This window comes from Pseudophryne corroboree, chromosome 10, assembly GCF_028390025.1.
Source record: "Pseudophryne corroboree isolate aPseCor3 chromosome 10, aPseCor3.hap2, whole genome shotgun sequence".
Lineage (NCBI taxonomy): Eukaryota > Metazoa > Chordata > Amphibia > Anura > Myobatrachidae > Pseudophryne > Pseudophryne corroboree.
Window position 1 is genome coordinate 46816670 of NC_086453.1, and position 8294 is coordinate 46824963.

The following is an 8294-nucleotide window of genomic DNA, read 5'->3' on the forward strand; positions in this document are numbered from 1 at the left end:
ACTGGCCAATACTTCAAAAGGATCCTATAATTGGGAAGGAATTACCCAATAAACCGCCCTATATTTACAGAAGAGCGCCTAACCTTAGAAGTAAACTGGTACGGAGCAGTATTGAAGAGGACAAACGTAGCAGTTTAAGAATACAAGGGTTCCATCGATGTGGACTTTGTATAATGTGTCGAGCAACAGTAAAAAACAATCCTTCAAAAATTAAAGATTTTGTTATAAATGGGAGAACATACCCGATAAGGGATTTTATTACATGTTGTTCAAAAAACGTGGTTTATGCTATACAATGTACGTGCAATCTGGTATATATTGGAAAAACTACAAGAAACCTAAAAACCAGATTAGCAGAACATGTGTATAACATAAAAAAGGGATTAGAACTTCACACGCTATCGGCCCACTTTAAAGATAAACACCACTCAAAAGAATGCTTTATAAAATCTTTTTGGGGGATACAAGTTGTATCACCCCACTGGAAAACACGGGATATAGATTTGAGACTCTCTAGGGCAGAAATGAAATGGATTTATCAGCTTAAGACTCTTGTCCCCCGAGGTTTAAACGGGGATTTCGAGCTAAAACATTTTCTGTAAATATCCATTTTTATATTATACTATTTTATATTGTTTTTCCCTCCCTTTTTGGTTTTTACTTTTTTTGGTATTTAAATGACCATTGTGATTCTGTTATTTATATTAATTATGTTTTTATTTATGTTTTACTTTTAAGGTCACCCTCTCCCCATGAGAATGGATTTCGCCAGCATTTCAATACCATAAAAATGAGAAGTTCTTTTTAAGTAATATCCATTTCCGGGTGTGTCTGTAACGCAAACATTACCGTGTTTCCACACTATCAAGATCGCGGGTGGAACGCGGTGAAACGCACTAACGTCACTTCCGCCGATACCGGAAGTGACGTCACCGCAAAGTATTGAGTCCCCACGTTATTAAGACCGCGGGTGGAACGCAGTGAAACGCACAAACGTCACTTCCGCTGATACCGGAAGTGACGTCATCATAAATTCCCGTTTTCGGAAGTTTACTTTTTTGCTGTTTTTTTCTGATTTGCTCATTTAAATTTAGGCGCCCATTACATCACTGGGGAGGGGGTGGAGTAAGAGGAGTATCCCATTAACACTGGGGTATAAATATGCGAACTGTGCTGTAGACCACCATGCTTCTGATGAAGGACCTGTTAGAGTCCGATACGCGTTAAGCAGGTGGTACCTTTTGGACGTTTCTTTACCCACTGTGAAGGTGAAACTACTCTATCTCTACGAGGATCCTGGACCGGCTGCTTCTATCGTGAGAATTCTACCTTCCCTTGGGGATTGTAATTTATATGCTTATATGAATTTAACTTTCTGTAAGTGTGACCTTGAATAAATCCTTTTGTCTTTTAAACAAACGGTGTTGCACTAAATCCCTTTCTTCTTTACCTTGAGCCCGTATTGTGGATGAAGGAATTAAAAGGAGTATACCTCAGGTGTAGAGGATTTATGGGCAATTACATATCCAAACAAATGTGAGTGCAACATCATATGTGTATGTGGAGTGCTATTCACACATTTGAAAACAGTGTTGCACTAAGGATATATATATTTTTTTTCCGAGGCACAATTTATACCAGAGTGGATCTTCATTAAAGAAAATTATAAAGATTGAAGAAAACACTGAGGACATTTTTTACAGGGAAACCTTCAGGTAACGACACACATAGTCGATAGGGAATATAGACACAGATATCAGCACTCACATATTCCCCCCATTCATGTATCATCAACTAAATGTGCTCCCCATTTGTTGCAACCAAAAGCCAAGAAGAGCTCGGTAGAGTTTGACAGCCCATCCACAGACCCTTAATACGGGATAAGAAGGATTCAAATGTATACTTCGCAATACCTCGATGCTTGATTTAGAACACGTATGGCACGATGATACATGACCCCTCAGACATGGATTTCATACACACATGCTTTGCTATCTCACTAGGTCATACTTTTCCCACCTTCTCCTCTCCTTCCTCTTCCCAATCATAAAAAGGTATTTCATGATGACATATATTTTTTCTGTTTGAAATGTTTAGGAAGTGGCAGTTATTGGTGACTGCCAAAGGGTGGACTGTCAAAGTCGAAAAATATTGAAACCTACGATGCCTTGTTTCATCCCCATGTGCGTACCCGCTGCACATGCACGGACCCTCCCGTGCGTGCGCATACTCGCAGTCGTGTGCACGCTCAGGCGCACAGTATGCGCATTTACGGTAGAGTTTGTGTGCGTCTAGCGTGCGACTTGATCGTTAGATATTTTAACCGTATAGTGTATTTTATAGGTTATGGTCCCTTTGATAGAATCTGTAAGTTTGTTTAGTGTAACACGTTCGTGGACAGAGAGATCCCTCTTTACATGATACGAAGAGTCAGACAGGAGTAAAGCAGTGGTGTTTAGTATCCAACGGAAGAGTATATTATTAGTAACATTCCGGTGTTGGTTAGAAGTAGATAAATCGCTCGTGCGTATAGTTATGCCTATAAGAAGTTTATGGACATTTACTGTATTTGCAGTTCATTATCCATGCGGCGGGAAACCTGAGATTCCCTCCCACCTGAGCAGTTTGAAATAGTCACAGGCCACCTGTTCGAACCAACCTATGACCTTTTGTTATAATGAGAAGACTGATTACTGTGTCCAATGAACAATGAGATTGTAGGGACCATTGTATTGTTACTGTATGTTGTGTATATAAGGACAGCCAGCCTGGGCCAGATCACTCTACTCTCCAAAAAAGTTCTCAGCATTGACAACTCGGGAGCTGGTACCAGAAGCTGCGCTTGCGATCGTTTCCCCATGTGTGTAAGTTCTCTGCAGCCATATTGTTCCTCCTTCTGTGTAAGCCATTCACTTTTCCCATTGTATGTTATTTTGTGCGATTGTGCCGCTATTGTATATTTTCGTGTAGTTATTCTGTTTAGGTATTAATGTTAGTGATTGTAGCGTATAAGCTGTATTGTGTATTCTTTGCATTGAACATTCTCTCTCTCTCTTAAAGGTTTTGGAACCTTAGAAGGTATTGCGTGTTTATTATATTGCTAAGGGTTCTCTGAGCGTCTCAACTGCTCAAACAGCTTTAATACTAACAAGGTTAAACAGTGTTACATCTATACATTATCACTATATAAAGGTTTACAGTATAAGTATATTCTCTTAAGGTATAATCATCAAGGTTTAATAAGTATCATTCTGTGAGCGTCAGCGCCGCTCGTGTTCATATCCTGTTCACAGCGTCTGCTACGCTAATAGCGTAGCATTACGGTAGTCGGCCGCCTATAGCGTGCTCAATACCACGGCGTAAACTCGCGAGCGTTCCTGTCACTCGTGCGTCGCGCTCCCGATACAGCGTCCGCTACGCTAAGTGCGTCCCTTTACGGTACCCTATACGCCAATTGTGTACTGTGTCTCTTGCCATTTTATAGTGTTTGTTATACGATAAATATTTAGCTTTATCAGACCGTACTTATGCTTTCCTGGGGGAGCTTGAAATATTGCTGGCTGAAGGTTTAAAAAATAAAAGTATCACTATAGAGGAATACAATTATCTGCTTAATAAAAATCCTAAAATTGCCACCTTTTATCACATCCCAAAGATCCACAAGAATCTGTCCCATCCCCCGGGTCGCCCCATTATCAGTGGAATTGGTTCATTAACGTCCAGACTCTCTGAATACATAGAAACATTTTTGAAGAAGTATGTGGTAAAATTGGAGTCCTATGTTCAGGTCTTACAATTAGTTAAAGTTATACAATGGCAGAAAAAATACATATGGTGTTCAATTGATGTACAATCTTTGTACACAGCTATTCCCCACAAAAAAGGAGTAGAAGCTGTAAGACAAACCCTTAGTAATTATCCTGAGATGGCAGAACATATGGTTAATTTTATATGTAAATGTCTGGAATTTGTATTGAAACATAATTATTTCACCTTCCTAGATGAGTGGTATATACAAGTATGCGGGACCGCTATGGGGAGTATTTGTGCCCCGAGCCTGGCAAACTTGTATATACGCCAATGGGAATGTGAAACACTGATTGGTGATGTGAAAGAACATTTAGTCATCTTTAAAAGATATATCGACGATATCCTGATTATATGGGACAGTGATGAAATGGAATAAGAAAATGTTATGGCTAGAATGAATATAAATGAATTTAATCTTAAATTCACATTGGTGGGGACAGAATAGAATTTCTTGACCTAGTTCTTGATTCAGCACAATCATTGAACATGGGCATAGAAACATTCACTCATTTTAAAAAAGTTGACAGCAACAGGTATTTACAGTTTGATAGTTGCCATCTGAGTAGATGGAAAGAAAATATACCATTATCTCAATTTACTCGATTGAGAAGAAACTGTTCTAAGGTAGAAAAATATGAAGAACAAGCCAACATCTACATTGAGAGATTTAATGGGTAATTTAGTAGAAAGGGCAATGTGTAAAGCTAAAAATAAAACTAGGGATGAATTATTAATATATTGTATAAGGAAAAGAAGAAATGGGGAGAAGATGACTCAAAAGTGATATGTCCCTTTAGTACTCAATATAATGATGCAAACAAAGTGGTAGAAAAAATCCTAAGGAAAAACTGGCACATATTACAAATGGATCCAGTACTGGGGAAATGCCTACCAAGTAAACCTACCATTGTATACAGGAAAGCAAAATAAAGAGTATGGTTTCTAAAAGTTGTCTACAGAAGTCATCAGATGATAGTGTATTAACTAAAGGAAAAATGTTTGGGAATATCAAAGGGTTCTATCCATGTGGGTCCTGTAAGGTATGCCCACGAGCACAGAAAGGGGCTAAACATTTTGAGGGAACCACAACGAATAAACAACATCTAAATAATTCCCTCATTAATTGCAATTCATCCTATATTATCTATATGCTCACTTGCCCTTGTGGGCTAAAGTATATAGGTAAGACCAAAAGGTCACTAAAAATTAGGATCCTTAAGCATACAAGGAATATTAAGAATGGTGTCACAAATCACAGTGTACCTAAGCATTTCCAAATGTATCATAATAGCGATCCCAAGGGATTAAAATTGAAAGGAATTGAACAAGTACTGCCAGATCAAAGAGGAGGAAATCGAGACAGGAAATTAATTAAAAGGGAAACATACTGGATAATAACCTTAAACACCTTGATACCAAAAGGGTTAAATGAAAATTATGAACTGACCCCGTTTATTAAGGAACGATAATATACTATGAAATCATTATAATGATCTGTTTCCTGTGATTCCCTTCTTCGATAATGTGTTGAGTCGGCTGATCCATTATTTGTTTCTATTTCTGCGCCTAAAATATGCTAAAAATATGTTCAATTAAGCATTTATGCTTTATAGAATCGTATGATCACCTAAACATGTCAGAAGTCTGTACCTCTTGCGGTTTTAGGATTTTATATCACCTGCAGGAACAATTATTGACACAGTATAACTAAAGTTATATAAACTGCTTATAATGATCTGTGTCATGTGACTCCCTTGGTATTTATATGACTATTTTATATTGTGTTGAGTAGTCTTATTCATTATTTGTTTGTATTTTTGTGTTAAAAGTTTGTTAAATGAAGTATTCGTAACCTATAGTATCGTATGACCGTTTAAAACATATGAGAAGTCTGTATTTTCTGCAGCTTTAGGATTTTTCACCAAAAGCAGGAACAACTATTGATACAGTGTAGTTAAAATAATACAAATTGTTTCTTTTTCTCTATATAATTGATGTAAATTGTATCCACACTACATTGACTAGTTGTTGAGTGCAGTAAAAATACCTCTGGATTACTAAATGGAGGTTTATCTATATACAATTGAATTGAGTTTGTCTATTTGGGCTTGTGCGGACCGGGACTGCTGAAGCGCAAATGGCTGAGAAATAGCTTTTGAACTGAGCACTGTAAGTTGCTCTTAAGTATATTAGTGAAATAACATTGAATGAGCATAGGAGATATGTGTATTTATAAACTTGGACAGTCTACTGTGGACGCATTGTTTGGTATATGTAAAAGTAATTGAATGAAGTAGCTAATTAGCGGCAGCCGCTTTTAAAAGGAGTGAGACACGTACAGCAAGCCAGCCCTCTGACGAAGTCTGTGACAAAACACGTAGGGGCGTGGCTTGCTGACGTGTGTGGTCGTGCCCCCTCCTGCCTCTCCTGGTATCGGCGAGTGACGGTATACCGACGTGCGGCAGCTGTGTCCAGCAGTCTAGCGGTACGGGGCTGTGGTCCGGTCCTGGATGATTACCGGAGGTTTGGAGAATTGTCGGGGGCATATGTTGAAAATCATGTGGTATTAAGCCCACAGAGGATTGTGCTCTGGTACGGGCATTATCGTTGTGTTTTAACCGGAGTGTTTGTGTGCTTTTATGAAATTAAATTGATTGTGCACTATGGAGCACCCTCCTGTCTCTTTTTCTAGATATATATATATATATATATATATATATATACACTGCTCAAAAATATAAAGGGAACACTAAAATAACACATCCTAGATCTGAATGAATTAAATATTCTTATTAAATATTTTGTTCTTTACATAGATAAATGTGCTGACAAGAAAATCACACAAAAATTATCAATGGAAATCAAATGTATTAACCCATGGAGGTCTGGATTTGGAGTCACACTCAAAATTAAAGTGGAAAAAACACACTACAGGCTGATCCAACTTTGATGTAATGTTCAGCATGTAGCTGATTAAGGGGAGGTAAAGGGGTATGTATATATGCGCAGTCTGTGTTTTTTTTTTTTTCCATTGCTATCCCTGATGACGGGGGAAACCCCAAAACGTAGGAATAAAGAACTACTAAAACTTTACAGAAAAGCCTACTGAGTGCCGCCTTATTCATACAGATATATATATATATATATATATATATATATATATATATATCAGTGACGTGTGGTGGGGTGAGGCAGGTGAGGCATAGCCTCTCCTGTCATACTAACGTTTGTACCAGAGTTTTGATTGTATAAAGTATATGAAAAATACAAAGAATATGTTTGAAATATCTTCTTTGCATTATTCTAATAATTTTTATAGCCAATACTCTAGAGCCAATAGAGTCTAGAGTAAAAAGTCTATGGCAAGTGAGGCAGTGCCTCACCTGCTGACCTTTTCTGTACTTCTCAGATAAAAACTCACCAAATTTCCAGAAGTTTATACTGCTACACCGGTGTATAATGCCCAGATGTACCCTTTGGCTCATATATTGCGTTTAAATCTGGCTCTGGTGCTATCCAGTGCCTCCTGAGCCATTTAGCTCACCGTACGTCCACTGTCTAGGGGCACAAAGCATGTAAGGAGTCAAACTGACTCATTACATGCCGCTGTGTGCTGCGGGCAACCGCAGAATTATACTTACCCTCTCCGCTGGCTCAGGCTCCTCGGTGCAGCTTCTGGCAGAGATCCCGGGCAGGACAGAAGGAGAAGGAGGGAGGTGGAGGAGGAAGCCGCGCTGTGTTATTGGTTGAGGCGCTGCTGATGCTGTCCCTCTGCTTCACTATAGGCTGTCTTCCGCCGCTGTGAAGCGCATCCCAGCATTCACCGCGGTGGAGAACAGCCTATAGTGAAGCAGAGGGACAGCAGCAGCAGCAGCACCTCCACCAATAACACAGCGCTGCTGCGGCTTCCTCCTCCACCTCCCTCCTTCTCCTTCTCTCCTGCCCGGGATCTCTGCCAGAAGCTGCACCGAGGAGCCTGAGCAAGCGGAGAGGGTAAGTATAATTAATTCTTTCTTTCTTTCTTTCTTTCTTTCTTTCTTTTTTTCTCTTTCTTCATGTGCAAAAAGGGGGACTGTCTGCCGTAATGTGTAAAAAAGGGGGAATCTGCCTGCCGTAATGTGTAAAAAGGGGGAATCTGACTGCCGTAATGTGTAAAAAGGGGGAATCTGCCTGCCGTAATGTGTAAAAAGGGGACACTGTCTGCCGTAATGTGTAAAAAGGGGGAATCTGCCTGCCGTAATTTGTAAAAAGGGCACGCTGTTTTCTGTAATGTGTAAAAAGGGCACGCTGTATGCCGTAATGTGTAAAAAGGGCACGCTGTCTGCCGTTATGTGTAAAAAGTGTACACTGTCTGTCGCTATGTGTAACAAGGGCACGCTGTCTGCCGTTATGTGTAAAAAGGGGACGCTGTCTGCCGTTATGTGTAAGAAGTGCACGCTGTCTGCCGCTATGTGTAAAAAGGGCATGCTGTCTGCTGTTATGTG